This window comes from Corvus hawaiiensis, chromosome 2 (assembly GCF_020740725.1).
Source record: "Corvus hawaiiensis isolate bCorHaw1 chromosome 2, bCorHaw1.pri.cur, whole genome shotgun sequence".
NCBI classification, from domain to species: domain Eukaryota; kingdom Metazoa; phylum Chordata; class Aves; order Passeriformes; family Corvidae; genus Corvus; species Corvus hawaiiensis.
Genome location: NC_063214.1, coordinates 11,816,610 through 11,835,483, shown reverse-complemented (window position 1 = coordinate 11,835,483; position 18,874 = coordinate 11,816,610).

Sequence of the window (18,874 nt, the reverse complement as noted above, 5' to 3'; positions counted from 1 at the left end):
GCTTATCAACTTTTCACTGAATACCACTGAGAAGAGCCTGGCTCCATCTTCTGTACTGTATCACATTAGTTTTGTACACATATCATGCACATAATGTGCTGTATTTAAACATGAGAAACTAAAGTTCATTAGCTTGCAAACATGCCTTCCCATCTTCCTAGTTAATTTTTAGCATGCAGTTGAGGGCATGACACCAAGAACAACAAAATAAGGAAACAAATCAAGATGTTCTAACTTAAAGATGGCAGAAATTCTTATTATCTTCATCTCCTGATCTTTGCTCGTAAGTATGTACAGAGAAACCAGAAATGACTGGGTGCGATTCAGTTTAGATCCTCAGGGTTTAAAAATACCAGATTTTTTTTATAAGTTTCAAAGGAGAGCACTGAGATCACTATAAAACCTAAGGCATTCCAGGTGTGAAAAACAAGCCCTTTAGGTTTTCATTTGTTCTTTAAGCAACACTGTGGACTACAAAATAGGTTTCAAAATTTTACTGTATTTAAAGTTTCGAACATCTTTGTCGAAACTGAACATTCCATAAGAAGGGCTATGAAGAAATATCTCTTAAACTGGAAGTATAATTACACTGAAGTTAAAAGGAAGCTTCAGTCAATTTCAAAATTAATTCAATAGATGTTTTTAATAAAGGTGTGGAAAATTAGGAATGTGACTGTCAGACACTACTTGGAATTTGCAGTCTTTTGAAAGTTTGTACTTTTGAAACTTGATTGATTCTATTTGCAAAAAAGTGGCTACCAGACAAGTGGCTACACCACTGAGCAGTTCACTTTTTTATTAATGTCCTAAATCTATGTATGTTGCCAGGATATGTAGCCCATAAATAAATCTACCAATGGGGTTAGGTAAAGCTAATTCATTAGCTATAACATTTGACATGAGGATCACCATGGTTAATTGATTATGCTCTATATCAAAGATAATTTTGAATTAAATCTGTCTAATGTACGCTGTTGCTGCTCTTGGCCAAATAAATAACCATGAAAGAATGACCTCCACAGTTCCCCAACAATAGTATGAATTTGGTTTTTATTTTTAATTGAATCATTTGGTATTTTAACTGGCCAGCTTTCCAGGCCTAGGATCCTACATATTATCATCCTTATGCTTAATTTGGTGCCAATTGCTGAGACTTTCTTAGTTATTTCATTCTTAGAAGTCCTACAAAACTGGTATACTGAAGTCTTATTTACTAAAAGTTAAAGCAGAGAGGACATAGCATCAACAACTCCTTCAAACTGTTTTTCCACCGCTTCTGGAAAACAAAAGTAATCCAACCCAAGAGAAGACTACATACCTTTCTGCCTGTCCCATCATGTCAAACTGTGGCACATCATCAGATAGTCTGCTGGGAAAGGCACAAGTGGCAGGGGTTGGATCCTGCTATGATACAGACACAGGGACTACAAACATTTCAACCAAGGCAAGCCAAAGAGGCAGCTTTCCTCTGCTTGCCACAGACTCTGACTCAGGCTGTTACTTATCACACCCCAGCACTGAAATTTTGACTCTTCTGAAATCAATGGCAAAACCCTTGTTGAGCAAGGCCAAAAACTTGCCTAAGTTTATTACTGATTTTATGGCAGTGACAAAATCTGATATCCTATTACCAAACTCTTAAGGCACCAGCTGCCTTCCTGTTTAGGATCACGCCTTACCATCATGTTTTCCCAATTATTAAATAGATATTTATAGCCATAAAAAGGGAACCAAAGAAGAAATAAAAAGGAAAGCAAAAACAAAATAAAGGACTACTGCTAACAGTTAGCATATATTCTCTAAGTACAACAAATGAATTTTCCAGTGTAAAGGCACCAGTTTATTACCAAAAGGCTTCTTTTCTTGGGATGGAAACTAAGTTCTCTTTTGTCTTTTTTCTTTTATATTTTATTTTTTGTTACTATTCATTATCGTTAAATTTCCTGCAATTAAAACTGCTGAATTAGAAACACATGACTGCTTATGAAGTCAATGCTTCACAACATACTGAAGTCCCAGAACCATGTTTGGCATGAAAAAACAGATCAGCTTTAATTATTGCTATAGGATTTATGAAAATTTAGTACAGCTACAAGCTCTATCTACTGCCCTACCTGTACCTGTAACAACTTGAAAGTCATCACACACATCATGACATTATAACATAAAAATTCAACTCCCAAAAATATGTGCTGATTTGACTTCCAAGAATCCATATAATATGTTCTGCATATCCATTATTTTAAACTATCTCAAAACCACTGATTTTTATGGGAAAAAATCAAGCAAATACTGCTGAAGCAATATATATAAATATATATATATACACACCTCAGCGGCTCAGTAACTTTCCCGCCACTCCCAAATTTTTATATAGTTTGCTTGATTATTTAGCAATTGCAAATTGCAGTTTGTAATGTGTTATTTACCCATACCTGCACCTCTTATGTTTTACATTCTACCTGCAGGCCTAAAGAAGAATTACTTATTTTTTTAGATCAGAGTAACAAAATAGTAGAAATTCTGTACAAACAATAGAGCAGCTTCTTTCAAAGAAACAGAGAATCACTGTTCCTAGAGAGAGATGCTGCCTAAAAATACTGTAAATGTGCTCCCAGGTTCTCATGAGGCCAACTTGCTCTGAAATGCCATTCTGGATCTACACAAGAGCAATTCCAACCATGTCTGGTTTTCACCTCCAGTCCCACCTCTGATATGTAGCAGAGCTCTTAATGTATTATCTGACTGGCATTCAGAAAAAATGCATTACAGAAGGTTTTGCAGGATGCCATTTGTGTATTCCTAACAAGCAGAAAAAAAGTGGGAATGAAATTTAAGTGGGAAGAGCAAAGGACAATCCTTTGAGTACAAATATCCCATTCAACTCTTATTTTATATACTTGGGCTATTTTTTGAAACACACAAAAATGGCAGCTTTTGCATCCTTCATATGATGAGCATTGTATGTGTAAAGGCACAACCCAACTTCTGTATTTAGCTTCATCCTTCAGATGGAATATTGACATTTTCTTAGGTTTTCAATAGAAGTTATAATGATGTAGGAGTTGGTCACCAGGATCACAACTGACTAAAATTTATATCGAGATACACAAATGAGAATCTTGCAAAGTACAAACTTTCAGCAAATATCATGGGGCAATATGTTCTCTGGGACACAGAACTTGTTCTTTCCGGATTAAAATACAGAAGGTCATTGTTTGGGGTCATGCAGGACTGTCCCTAAATAAAAAAACAATGCAGATATCAAAGCATAAGAAGACTATGCACTACTTCAACTCCTGGAGAAGAGAGTCAGGTGGGAATTTTGAAACTTACTTCAGGCCAGTTATGAGAATCCTCCTCTAATTTTCCTCAAGCTTAATGACACACAAGAGCTCAAAATGAAGGGCAGTGATTTTCCTATAGCTCGGCTTTTGGTACCTAATCTACTCATTTAAGAAGGCACATTTCCATGCCCATCAATGGACAGAGAGGGCTTTTCCAAAGGGAAACTCCAATTGTCTTATTTTCTGAAATGTCTTTTAACGTCAGATTACAGAATATGCCCCGAACTCCCCAAGAATGGGTGCCTGAGAATCATATCACAAGATAAAATATTTCAGTGAACGATTATTAATTTTTTCTTCTTTGTCTCCACTGAGGAGGCAGTAAGTAAACTGTTTATCCAAGAAACCATAGGAAATTTTTCAAATCTACAACTGAACTATAAGAGTAAGGAATTAATTCAAACTGTTAGAAAATACTGTGCTGCATGAGTAAAGACAGACCCAGATGAGATAAAGCACTGTAAGAAAAACACACAAGGATCTCATTTAATTACCTGCATCAACATAAACTTCAAATAACTTAATTGAACAGAAAAGCCTTATGACAGGATGCCACTTCTTTATTTAAAAGAAACCAAAACTATGCCTCATAACCACTATTAGCAAAAGCAATCATCAAAGGTCCGTAAAGAAAGAGAGAAGTGCCCAGTGTATGTGTGATACAAAGGTTAGCCCGTGTTTCCAACACAGAAAAAGAGTCAGGAACACCACTGGGAATGAGCAATAGGAGGGAATTGAGCAGAACAGACCAAGATGTAAGCAGGACAAAAATGAGATACCCCAAAAGTGGCATTACAGGGAGCATTGGACAATTTCAATATCCAGGAAAACAACTTCCCAACTGGATTTCAAAATGAAGATGTGGCAAACAGAAATAACCCAAGTTTGATGTGACTACAGATTTCTAGAGTGACAGGCTTTTATTTATATAATGCTGAATTTTAAATGCACTGTCCTTTTGGAGATAGAGCTCTAAAGAAAAACAAAAGAACAGTAACTAAACCAGTAAGTTACAGGGGAAAACAGAAAAAAAGTTCTCATAAAAAACCCATAGGAATTATACACAGAAATCTTCTATTTCAAAACTGAATTCTTATTTTAAGACTGAGGTCTTTTGCTTGCCTGCTGCTAAGAAGGTGGTGAAAATCACTTTGATATCACTTTTGTGTTCTCAGAGGTAAAGCCTGAAGTGTTTGACCATCAGCAGACCCAAATAAATGAAAATCATCTGTATAACAAGACCGCTATTCCTTCCTAACCTCTTCTCAAGCAGCGCATTGGAAATAAATCCTTTCAATTTTATTCTGGTGTATTTTCCACCAGGTTATGGTGCACACAATCTTATCTGGGCCATTTTTCTAACTATTGTGACATCACATTAAACTGCTGAGAAGTGAACCGTTGTTACACAATCAACAGAACAAAAAAAAAACAGAGTCTGTTTTCTTGTTTTAACTGAGACTTGGGGTATGTATAGCTAGCAAGAAGAAAAACAGAAATGAATGTTCATGACTAGAAAATAAACAGAAAACTGCTGAATGAGTACTGTAATTCTAGGATAATGGGCCTGATACCTCCTCTTCTGTTTTGTAAATATTTTTTCAAGTATTTCCTTTATTTCCCATTGAAAGCTGTTTTCCTGTTCTCAGTTGTCTCATTAACCATATTGTGTATAAGGTGGAAAGTGACTTTGGTCTGGCTGGAAGATTATCTGTAAGATGACACATGATCCACTCCAGGACATTTAAAAATTTGTATCTCTGAAAGCAATATTGACATTTAACTTGAGATTTGGAGGGCAGGGGGAAGCATATTTCAGGTTCTTAGTACCAAAACACTTGGTTTATATTGTTTTGCAGAAATGCCACCTCAGAGATGAAGTAAAGCAGCAATTTCACTTCTAATTTCATCCACCAGTTATTCTGGTCTGAGAGCTGTACATCATCAGTCTCCCATGCCACCATAATCACTTCCTGGGCTGTGTCATAGATTCCTCACCCCTTACTGGCTCATTACTCAGGAACACGCTCTAACAAAGTATTCCAGTTTAAAACACATTTTTCAACCGACACTTCTCGGATGGAACGTTGCACTGGTTTGTAACAGGCAAAATGTCAGGGACCACAGAGATTTGATTTGGGAGTGCTCTGAAAACTTTGAAACCTTACCCAGGATTATCCACCTCCTTGTGGTGTCCCTTCCTGCTCTCTGTTTCATAACTTTGGTCACAACAGACCCCTATTTGTTTCCTTCTCTGCTCCTCGATTTCTACAATCTCATCACAAGCCTGACATCTATTGTAGATACTCTTGTGTCCTTCAATTCCCAGAGTAAGCTCAGATTTCTAAGTTCTGATTCCTTGGATATTGATCCGATGTGAGATTTTTTTTGGCAATAACAATTCTTCTCAGCATTTTCTTGATTTTTAAAACAATATAAAAGTAACAGTTTGCTACCAAAAAAAAAAAAAAAAATAAAATAAAAAAAAAAGAAAAAATCGGTTGTTTTGTGCTCAGAAGACAAATTATGCTTTGAGTGAAATACAAGCCCAGCACAGAAGGGCAGCAGAAAGACCAGATACTGCCTCATTCCTACACTTGCTGTATCACAATTTTGACCTTGTTTGTCATCTTTAAGGTGTTCAACTAGAAGTTTTCAGCACCTTGGCAAATCAACCACACCAGAAAAAGTCAGGGTGCAGGCAACATCAAATGTGTTGTCTAACACCTGAAAAAAAAGCATCTGTGCTTAATTCAACGGTGAAAAGCTGGAACAACTTGGGAGGACTATAGCTGATAAGCAATCAGTTTATGAAAGGAAATAGTTTCTTTTTTTTCCTTTTTTTTTTAAATCCAAGGAAACTGAAAAATTTCTAGCTGAGAAGATAAAAAGAAAAATGAGGTTTCAAAGACCACATCACACCAGTGGATTACACTGCTTAAAAATAAGCAGATACTGACTAGAAAAGCTCTTTTCTAAGATTCCTCTTGACATTCTGTGATACTACTGCACAGTTTCAACAGGACGAATTTTAACAAATTTACCTCCAACTATGAACCAGGATCTGGTCATCGGCTGGTCATGTTTTAATGTAATCTAGATATGTCTTTAACTGCAAAGAGTTCAATTTGCCTTTGAAAACTCTAGTTTTCAGTGCACACAGAGATTTTAGTGCACACCTTCTACTCAGTAACCTCACAGTTCCTAGTGATCTGTAGGTAATATGAAACCTGCTTCTACCTAAACTTGCTTTCTAGAATCCTTATCTTGCCCAATTCTTGCTATATTTTAAGACCACATGGCCTTCACTCCATCATAAATTATATTGTTTTACTTTAGTACCTCCTTTCCTGTGTTTCACAGAGTTGGGTTTTCTTTTTCCTCCTTTTTTTTTTTTCACTTGTATTCAAAACACCGCAAATTGGAATTTTCTTCATTTTCTTCAAGAAAACAAACATCTTCAACACACCCTCTGCTCCCTCACTCCATCTATTTTTGTTGGTGTTTTCTATTTGCTCTACCAGACTTGGTTTGGATGCCCCGGTGTATTTTGTCTCCATCCTATGTTTGCTTTCCAGTTTGAGAACTTCCTGGCAGACAGGGTCTGTAAATTTGCTTTATAGAGCACTGAGGCAAACAGTCAGCACTTAGTGAGGAAGACACTTGGTAGCTCAGGAGGAACAGGTGGTTTTTATCATATAATGGGACATAATCTGCCGTACAAACTCCCCAGTCCGCATCAAAAGAGAAAATCTGAACATTACTTTGAACAGTTTTGACAAGAAATTACCTATATAACTTTGATGACATTTGATTAATTTCTCAGTGTCCAATATCCGTCATATTTTAAAGGAAGATACAGTATCCTGGTGCAGCTCTAACTTACACAGTATGACTTTACAGCTCACCATTTTTGTCAAGGGTTTGTCATTTGTGTGTTCTCAAAGCTTAATTATAGTATGTTACCGAATGCATTGGAAAAATAGACTCCATGTACACATGGTTTATGTACAAAGGGATTTGTTTAGCATTAGACACACATTCTTAGCATTGTACATGTCTGTTTCACTTAGTGGTAAGAAAAGGCTAAAGTAAAAGCCAAACAAAATTACCACAATGTTCAAATTCCAATTTATCTTCAACTATTCTGTAAGTACAGGATCTTCCCATGGGCACTTTCTTACCATTTAGGAAGCTGCCATGCTGAAGCCAAAATATTTATAATTGGTTAAGGGTTTGGGGTTTGGGGTTGTTTGGGGTTTTTTTGTTTGTTTTGGGTTTTTTTTCCTCATCTATCCAGAATTTGCTAGATAAGAACTTCTCACTATTTACACTTTTCTGAAGCAAGACTTTCACACTGAATTTTCAGTGGCACATTGCAGATGCCCATGGGATGGAGATAAAAATAAGGCAGAGAGAATTTGCTCCCAGACTAAGATCTCCAAGGAGGTTGTTCCTTGTTATTTTAGAAAGCAATGGAAGTATTCAGGCACTACACCAGGAAATACAGTTGGAAATAGGAGCAATGATAAAGGCTGAAAAGACTTCTTTTAGCAATGCTAAAGTTGTTCTTGCCATACAAATCAGTCTGCCTAACATGAGACGTTAATTGTAATGAAAGAAGTTAAATTTTCCCGACCAACTCTTTATAAACTTAACAACAAGAAGCACTGTGCATGAATTCCCCCTGACAAGTTAGAAAACTGTATGTGTTGGGGTGGGCAGTAATAGGAGCATGTGGAAAATGGTGGAGGGAATGGGAGGATAGGCTGAAGAGAACACATGGGATCACACTCTGTGTGTCCACAATGCACCACCAGTTATTCTCGTCCTTCCTAACACATTTTGCTAATGACTCCACTTGATTCAAACATTCCTTGTAAATCAGACCTCCTTGTAAATCAGGATCTCTGATTATTGTCACTGTACTCTGCCCCCTTCTTGCTGTTGAGTGCCCAAAATGGGATATAATGCTCCAGACTACCAACACAGTCCCAGCTAACAGGGAGTGTCTGTCAACAGCAACTGCACACACTGCACAGACATGCATTTTAACTGAGCAACTGACAGAAACTCATGTTCTGACCCTGAACAGCTAAAGCTCTTTTCTCAGAGATATACAATATCCCTTTAATCATCCAGACTTGGAAGGCAGGTCTAACAAGAGACTGGATAGCTCAAAATAAAAACCTCTCCTAGCTGCATCACAGAAAAGTGAAAATAATATTCAGAACATATTTACCCTTCTGTATGTCTAGTAATTGAGCCAGCACTGATCAGAAGCAACCTCAACTCTGAAGCACTCAATTAGCAAACAATAGAAAAGGTTATGCAAGACAGGAGAGGAGGGGATATATTTGTCTTCAGTGCTACTGCCACAGTTGATGACCCTGCACAAGAATAGAAGGCACAGTGCTCACATTTCTGGCTGAAAGCAGATATTCCTTCACAAGAACTGTAAAAAAGCAAGGTATAACCAGTTTGAATGACAATGCTATTAAGAGCTGTGCCTTTAAGCCTTCCTGAAACAACACTGAAACATTTCAACACGATGATATTAGGAAGTAGCAAAATACCAAGGGATTTCCCCCCAGTTAAATGGAGGGCTGATGCTGGGAGAAGGCAAGTGATCAGTCACCCAGCTGGCAGTAGAATATGAGGCCTCCCATGCACTGCACAGGTTTCCCAGGCACCAGGGGAAAACCCAAAGGAGGTGAAAGCTCAGGGCACCAATTACTGCATGGCCGTATTCAAAATTATTTGCAGTGTAACTATCTATGTGCAGGTCTTATGTAATGTATTCATAATGGTGTAACACATACTGACCTCAAGTAAATCACTAAGCACACAACTTCTGGTGCTTTCAGTGCTCTTATTTCCATGAGTGTATGAGACTTATCCACAGCCAAAGCCTTTGAAACTAGATTTTCCATATATCTCTGCTATCACGTACTTCTTTCTCTCTAAGAATGAACATGAAAACTCACAGCTTAAAATGATAATTTTTGTACAATGCTTCACATTGTACAAAATCACAAGCACAACAATTGAAGAAGTGCAAAATATTTGTTTGTCACATGATAGAGTTAGCAGGAAATATTTTAGACAATTTTGCCTCAAAAAAAGGCCCTTTCTTTAAAAATAAAGTTATTTGCAAGGAAATGTGTCAATTTGCTTTTCATTTAAAAAAGCAGAGAGCATTTTGAAATTGCTCAAATATTCTATTTAGATACTTTCAAGATTAAAAAGTTCTAGTTTTAAGTTCAAAATTATCTTTTTGGTTTTCTTCCTCCCAAAGACTAATATAGATGTAGAAAAACAAGTCAAAATGAAATATTTCAATATATGCTGATAGCAAGTATATAATTTCATCTGATTCACCTTTCCTTGACCTTTATTTATAAGCTAAATGATAGTTTATCTTTTTTCTATTTCAGAGAGCAGAAAGTTCTGAAGCTTCAAAAAAATCTTGACACACATGATAATTACTTTTGATCTATCTTCAATTCTGTAAAGTCATTTCATCAAAATATTTGATGAATACTTGTAGCAATATTTTGGATGTGTCTTTCTTTCTCCTCCCTGAATTTTTTCATCTTAGGGACATACTTTTTAAAAATCAGTCTTAATATTAAAGAGTATTTTTTTTTTTTTGCTGTGGCTTAGTCTTCCCAAGTCCTTAGCCAATGACTTCTAACAGTATAGACCATATTCTTATAGCAACTGATTGTGAAGCCACATTAAAGAAGTCTTTAATTTAAGGTGAAGAATGGGCATCTGGGAAGCATAAAAAGTGCTGGTAGTGCTCCTGATTTACAAGAAAATATTAAAATCAACATTTCAAAGCCCAAGACAAAAAAAAATACATTCTAAATAGAGATAAAATGCAGCATGAAGCAGGGACTCTTGGTTCTTTTCTGGGTGAAATAAGGAGCACTGCACTTGTTGAATCTGGAATACTACCCAAAAAACAGGACATAGATTTTCAGAAGAGGAAATCCTTGCAAAATTGGAAATACATAGGAGCAATGGTAACAGATTCTCCACTCACAGTCATCAACTCCCTGGCCTCTTATAGAATTGTACTGTATGTCTGGCAGAGGTTTATACCCCAGAGGAGCAGTGTCTCATCTGTTTGAGCTACACTGGACAGATTTGCTGCCCTTGGGGGGTGATACACTTTGGGAGGCTGTCTCCTACATCTATCAGTCAGGGCAGGATCTTCACCCTCCAATAAAGCGCCTTTGTTGTGCCCCTTGATGCACAAAAACACCCCAAAACAATTTTCGTGCCCCAAAAGCCTTTTTGATATCTCCCCCATTCAGGGCAGCCTTTTGCTTTTGAAGTAATAGGTATGTGAATAATCAAAAAGCACTCAAAATTCTGCAGGTTGCCAAGGATGCAACCTCCCCAATATTTAAATAACCTATTTTTTCAGTAAACTATTTCTTTTTACTAACCCACCTGACCTTCTGTGGAAGCTGACCCTTTATACAAAATGGTCATGTACAAAACCGTGAGGGTCTGGCCAGGGCTGGTCTCTGATGTGAGCAGCCAGTTCAGAGGAGTGACTATTAACAAGTCTTAATTGCAGCAGAGTGTGATTTAAGTGCCAGGTAGTGTTCATTTTGCACATTTTCACATCTGAATGTCTGTATTCTTTTAGACCTTTCTAAGTTTGATGTCAAATGGCATTTTTCCAGAAAAATACCCAAACTTATAACGGTTCAGTGCTAAAATCCTACCGCCTGGGCAAAGAGTGATTTAAATGGGGTTTAATATTAAATGTATGTGCATGTGTTAGTAAATACATCCTTGTAAAACTGTCACTGAAAGCACAAATATGAAGTCTTTATGCCACAATAGAGCATTTATGATATGCCATAGCCATCACAATGTATATATATTAAAAAAACCATCAGATGTGCTAGTAGCCAGTATTGACAAAATCAGCATTTTCACTATGACATTATTAATATTCTTCTTGTTGATTATCATCCATTTCATTGTATCCTCAGTGTATCCCCATTCACAGACAAGATGCAATGAGCTGATCTGGACCCTTTGTCTCAGAGGCATGAAATTATTAAAGTCAGAGCACTCTTGTTTAGCAGCACCAGGACCACAGCAAGTTATTATGTTATTCCATAAAAATCAAACACAAAGGGCAATTTGCTACCAAGGTTGCTTTTTGCATCCCTCACTGAATCCACCAATGCTTTTGTAAGAACTTACAAGGTGTCAGACAGAAAAGCTAATCCAAAAACTTAAGTACAGACTACATGTTAAGTTTTAAATTAAAAATTATTTGGTCTCAGAGGCCATTTTTCTGACTAAATCTTCTGCATATTATTCTGATATTCACATACTTCAAAAGAGAGTTTAGATTCTGCTTAGTCAAGAAAGAAAGATTTAAATGGAAAAAACAACTGCTTTATGAAAGAGTCCAACTAAGAGGAAATATTCAGAAATCCATTTGATTTACTCAGTGCCAATATTTCCCTAAGATAATTGCTAAGGATTAGACTCTCACTTGAAAAGGGAGGCTACAAGTCATGTCTGTGGAAGTAAAGAAAACCTGTGCAAACATCAAGCAATACTACACAGGACATCCTAGAAAATCTTCTCTTGTCATTTAGCAGCCTGGCCACCAGTCCAAGACCCCCAGAGCAGTACATCACATCCTTCATTTTTTTCAAAATCAACTCAAAATCATAGTTATGAGTAACTGCAGTGCTAGAAGAAGAGTCAGTAAGAAGGTGGCAGGCACAGCATTCTTCCCTTGTGCTTGTTCCAAGCAGCAGCAGTAATTAAAACTTCTAGAACTGCAAAAACTTAGTTCTGAAACAGGGATTTTATTTTAATAGCAACATTTCCAGGGGAAATACTAGCTTTAACAAAATTAGTGGGATGTTAGGGCAAACATGTTGCTTATTTAGCTAAAACAAAAGGTCTGAAATCTTCTCTTAGCAATATTTTAAAGCCTAGCACATTTTCTAATCTTTTTCCTGATTTATTTTCTTCCAGATAGCTCAATTAAGGATGCATCATGGAAGCCTATAAGTAGAGATTTTCTGCTTTCTGTGTGAAACAAAATTAAAGGTCTATTTTTAACATATCGTATTTTTCTTGTTTCCTGATTATTACCTCATCTTGAAAATTTGTTTAAAGAAACGAAATCTTAATCTTTTACAATATCATTTATTAACTGCACTGAAAACAATCAAACAAACAAAACCATACAAATTTGCTAGATCTACCTGGTAAAAAATGAAATCATTAGCATGGAATGAACTCTCATGTTTTCATGAAATAAGTGTTAACTTTTGTCCAGAAAAATTTTGCATATTTGCTACAGCTCAACTATGAACTACCCACAGAAAAAATCCTAAGAACACAATGTGAACACAAAATGCTGTTGTCTAAAGACACCTCAATTTTACAGTGGGGGTGTTGATGCCTCCAGCTTTTTTATTACCTGAAAAACCATCAACAACTTTATAACGATGAATGCAATACAATTCAACTTGTAATTGCAAAATTCCCTTTTAAAAGCGGCAGATGTGTGCCAGCACATCTGGAAACCACTTTTAATTATGCTTTCCTCACATGGGACAGCAGTAGCTTGTACCCATAGCAAAGGTTTTATATCTGACCACACAAATACTTGCAACCACCTGTGCTTTACACTGATTTTCATTATAGACTGTATCACATTACTGCCCTATTATTCCAGAATGCCATTTGAAGCTGTTGTGTGACTAAGCTGCATCAAGTGTGGTCTTGAAAAGGCCTCTACTCTACAAAAATGTAATAAACTTGATTGCAGTTAGGGTACTTACCACTGCGGGTATCACAATATGCATGGTCCTCAAGTTGGCTTCTCTTGCTCTGAAAGTCATAAAGGGGATACAGTAACAATCATTATTACCAGTCTGGGAATTGACATTTACCAAACTAATGCATGTCCCTAAATGAGATACCTTGTAAGTATTTGGAATTCCTTTCCAGTGTTTGTTTCTTTCCTACTATTAATACAGTGGTATTTTAGTCAAAGACTCGGCTGCTTCAGCCGTGCTCTGAGACCACAGAAAAGAAATTTCAGCTGTGATCTGCCAGCATAACACAATTTCAATTCTGTCATCAATATTTTCATAGGCTGCAAACACTGTGAGCTACACCACTAGGTTGGGTTTTCTAAACTCAAACCTTCCTCCCTTACTCCCCATTGCCCCACTCAAGTATAACAGGTTTTTTTACATCACTGTTCCTCATTTCTCACAATTAAAAAAAAGTTTCAGATGTCTGCAGAACTCTTCTTCACAAGACTCTTTCTATATTTTGGAAGACTGCAATGTTGACATGCAAGATTTTGTGCATCCCGGTGGAAGGGAAAGATCAAATATTTGTAACACTCAGCCCTTGGGAGATGTGGCATGCCCAGGGACAGACTGCTCAGAAACGGACACTGAGATGTGCAAATTTGTAAAACACAAAGTACACCATTTTACAGATTATGTTTTAGGATAATTTGCTCTGCTGACCTGCACAATGTGCAGGTAACTTAAAGAGCACCCAAATATTTCTTCAGTATAATTTATTCTGCTTAATAATCCATTACTATGCTTGAAAGGAAGGTTTCCACATAGTTATATATATATAAGAACCCACATTCACCTGTCTCATATTTTCAGCCTATAATTCAGGTCTTAAATTTTGCTGTAACTCATGAAGCCCCAGAGGATCCCTCACAGGACTAAGCCTTCTCCCAGTGCTCTGCCCTCATAACTTCTCTGCACTCTGCCAAGGGCTCTGGGATCACAGCTGCAAGACACTGGCCCCACTTTGAGAAAGGCTCAGAGCAGAGCTCAGATCCTAAACCAGCCACTGTGCTCCCTCTCTACCAGGCAGAACAAATGCTCTGTACAGTCACAAGTGCCTTGGCTTCGCTCCTGCCCTCGCTCCGTTCTCTCTCCCGCCTTGCTCCGCGCAGCTGCTCCGGGGCAGCGGGGCCCAGAGCCCCTGGCTCAGCACCCCTGGGAGCTGCTTCTCCTGCGGCAGGCAGGACTCTCTGGGTCAGCAGAGGGGGAACAGCAGGCTCTGCTTTAATGCACCTTTTTGTTTGGTCATCTCGGGGCCTCACACACGACACCTGGTAGGCGTTTCAACATTCAGCCAAAATTAAAAGGCATTAAAATTATATAGGGGGTGTTCACTGGGTCAGTGAAAAGTATACATACTTTTGCAGAAGTATCGATAATATTCTAAGATTGAGTATTTCAACTGTCCGTAACCCCACTGCTGTAAAAGCACAACTTAATTTCACACTGCAAATACATTTATTACCCATGCAAAGAAGTCACAATATTCCTTCTACTATTCTTTAGTTTTCTGTGGTAACATTTTAACATTGCTAAAAAAATGTTCATTTCTATGAATTAATTTAAAGAAAAAAGGATCATTGTCTACTTTAAAATAAGACACACTCTGAATATAACTTGTTAAAGATTTCCCAACTAAACACATTTATAGGGCAAACAAAGACTGAAGCACCCTACAGTACTCTAAAAAAGATAAAAATATCCTTTTTTTTTGTTTGAAGATGAAGGTATTTTGGAACCAACCTTGCTGAAAGAAAATTATGCCTGACTATCCAAACAATAGGCCTAGAATGTAAATTCATTTCATCTTGGATATACACAAATGCAGCATTTTAATGGGAATGCACTAGAAGACAGGTAGCTGCACATACTGAACTCCACTTGAAATGGTGATATGAATTGATAAATCAAGGTCAGGAACAAGAGTCTTTTCTAGAAGGGGAGAAGGACAAGGGAAAGGACTGTAAATACTCAGACTGCTTCTTTACAACACAAGGACGGCACATTCAAGCCTTTTATTCAGTAAACCTCCCTCTTTGAGGAGTGCCAACGAAGACAAGGAAGCTGCTTGAGTTAGGATGGCAATGATAGTCATGCTAGTGACATCAGGAACTAAGGGGGAAGAGCAGCCAGGTCACAGGGTGTGGGATCCAAAGACACGTAGTCAGGGGGATTCTCTCTGCTGACTGCAATGGGCACTGGATCAGTCCCTTGCCCTTATTCCTCTTTAACTATCCCACTTGTAATGCTGTCATCATGAGCTTAAGGATGTGACTGGGAAGGAGAGAAGAAATGTCTTTGAAGTCACAAAATACATCCAAGATTCTGGACACCTGCCATTTTAAAACACTCGGCCGAGCACACTCGGCCTTAGCATCAGGTTAACAGTCGGGAAGCAAGGAGCAAACAGAGGAAAAATCCTACCATGGATGCATGCTCCCTGCCTCACTCCCTCTGATTCCAGTCATTTTGGGTGCACTGAGCCATCCTCCCATGCCCAGCCAGTCAGGCAGCCCCCACGTCTGCAACCATGCTGGAGCCTGCCCATCGTGCTGCCATCCCTGAGCCCTGCTGGAAACCAGCTCTGGGGCCAGGTGCAGGGGCTGGTGCTTGGGGCTGCACATATCTGAGGAAAGGAAAACATGTGGGCTCAGGTTCAGGGTGCTGGAGAGGCCAAGCAGGCAGAGGGATTGCTCCCAGGAGCAGGGAGCAGTCGGCAAAGAGGCAGCGCTTTCCCCAGAGCAGGGTGGATGTCGTGCCTGCTCTCCCCTATAGCGAACTGACTGAAAATACTAAAAAGTCTTTGCAATCCTATTGGTCCTGCCAGCGGAGCCTGACTGGCAGGACAATGCATCTTTGTTCTCAATTAAAAACATTATTTGGGGGCAGTAATTATTTAAAAGCCAACAGGAAAAAGATTTTGTGATTATAACCACAATTTCTCAATTGAAGCAAATGTTTTAACAATCAAGGTTTGATAGAGACAGACGAGAGAAGGAATAATAACAACCACTACTATGACTACATGTAGCCTTCATCCAGCCAGTACAATTTTACTTGTATTCTGAAATCAATGCACCATAATCACAAACCAAAAACATGCCTGTAGTGAAAACCCACATACAACACATGCAGATGTGGAGGGATTCCATAAGGACATTACATTACTGGATACTGTAAGCACCCTGCCTGCTCTGTTCTCCTTTTCCTAGGAACATAGAGCAACCGTGGCTATTCTAATATTGAAAAATGGGAAGCAGAGCAAGAAAGAAGTGGAGAGAATTTGTGTTAAATTGGATTTTCTTGTCTACTCCTGTAGTTTTTATCACCCAGATGACAAAACATTATCATTAGCAGCTTATACCAAAAGTTAACATTTGCCCATGGTTTTCTATTTTCTCTAAACCACAAAGGTTGGAGCCTCTTATGCACTCCCCTTATCTTACTCTGTTACTTTAGAATCTAAGAGAGCACTGTGCACATTCATCTTTCATGGCAGAGTTCACTGAAGTTCTGCCAAAATTCAATAATTATGTTCCATCCAATCCAGCAATTTATTTATCTCATTGCTGGAATTTAGAACATATAGAACAAAGTGCTTAGTTTATATGAATGAAATCCATGCTAAAAAAACAACAAACCCATAAGACAAAATAAAACAGCCCTGTTTCATTTCTAAAGTTTTAAAACATGCAGCAGAATCTACTGAGAAATAAAGCTATTTTTACAAGACCAATGTTTTGATAAACTGAAAGTATTCCACGATGTTTAGGGTTCTTTTTCTTTCATGTAAGTGAAAGTATTTTATAAATACATTTGTAACTTTTATTCAAAAGCATAACAATATGTACCACTTACACTGCACTACTAAAATATGAATGTCTAATGATCAATAAAAATACCAACTAAAAAGCAAGAATTTGTTTTCTGAATGGAAAATATATTGATTTACTGCACTGAAATGGGTAACTGAGAGTTCAGCAGTTCTATGGAGCAAAATCTAAGATACAAAATTACAACGAAGTTAAGCTTTATAATCGCACTCTTTCTCAATATGTTTGCAAACAAATAGAAAACATAAAGCCCTCCAAGTAGGAAGATTAGAGACACATTATTCCTGAGGGCTGTTAAAAATGAAAATGGCACAATGGACAATACTTTATATTCTTCACTTTTTGTAATCTCAGGAAAAGTAACTAACCAGTTATTTATCAACCTATTTATAAAGAAACATTAATCTACTGGTTTTGGATTTTAAAATAGAATGCAGTGTCTATGCATTTTAAACTTCTGAATACAGAATGCTGATTTATCTGATGAAAACATGACTTTTTTATGTTCATACCGACAATAGATTTCTTGATGAAGGAAAATGTTTATTTGGTGTCTGCAATCAAAAGCCAAATTTATAGTTTTAATTTTTTAATTTTTTAAGAAAAACCTTGTTACTTCATATATTAGGTTTTACATTTCAGTCATGCTACCAGAAAAAAAATATTCTGGATTTAAAAACTGTTCACAAAATTTTTGGAGAATAACTTGCTGTGATTTAAAATACAGCCCTTCACCAACCAAAATAGAAAAGAAAACTCTAGAAGTAGTACACTAGGATGTGTTCATTATTTCCCAGTAAAGCCTTCTAGGCAAAACTAGGAATATCATAGTAAAACGTTTTAAAGTTAGTTTTACAGTAACAAGGTGGGTTTGTGCATATTTTAAATTAATAGTACCTAATTCAGTAACTCAGGAGAAACTACTTCCACACACCAGCAAATAAATTCCATAATGATTTGCAAAAACTCTACTATCACATTTACATTTGCACCAAGTATGATCATTTTCTGGCAATGCTTTACATTAAAATAGGATTCAACAGTGACATATTTTTCCCCTGTTGTAAAACTTTACAAAAGCCCCAGAAAAATGCAATTAAGTTATATGAGTTTTATTTTACTAATGTTCTCCATCTATTCGTTTGCAACATGTTCATCTTGTCTGCTTATTTTCATCACAAATACAACTTGCTATAGTTAAACTTGTAGGAGACTTTTGAGTACTGTAACTCAGTCTGCTGCAATGTAACAATGAACAAACTCTCCCAGCCAAGTTACATGAAAGTACTGATTCAGGGAGTCTGTAAAGCTCGAGTTGTCTCCCAGTGTAGCTGTGTCTTGCATTATGTAATAAAGGAAAAACACACACACACACACACACACACCCCCAACATCTTACAGAAAATACAGTTTAACAGAAGAAACACAATACCTGTAAAGCCCATTTTAACAGCAACAAAAGGGATCAAGGCTGGGGGCAGGGGGCAGGGGAAGGTGCGAAAAGGCTGTTCCGTATCGATATTGCTGCCGAAAGATGGTGTTGCTTATAAATGAACAACACACATAGGAAGGAACGAGCAACTCCTCGGCTACAGCCACAAGTGCAGAAATCTAAAATAAAAATACCTGCCAAAATTGCTGCCTAATGCATTTTGTCTTTACATTGAACACATGTCGAAACGACACTGGGGTAGAGCATACACAGCATGTAATAGGAGGTCCTTAATTTCCAATTCACAGATTAAATTCACAGAACGTTCAAGTTTACAATAATAATGTATTCACCTACAGTGCCAAACTTGTTTATATAATA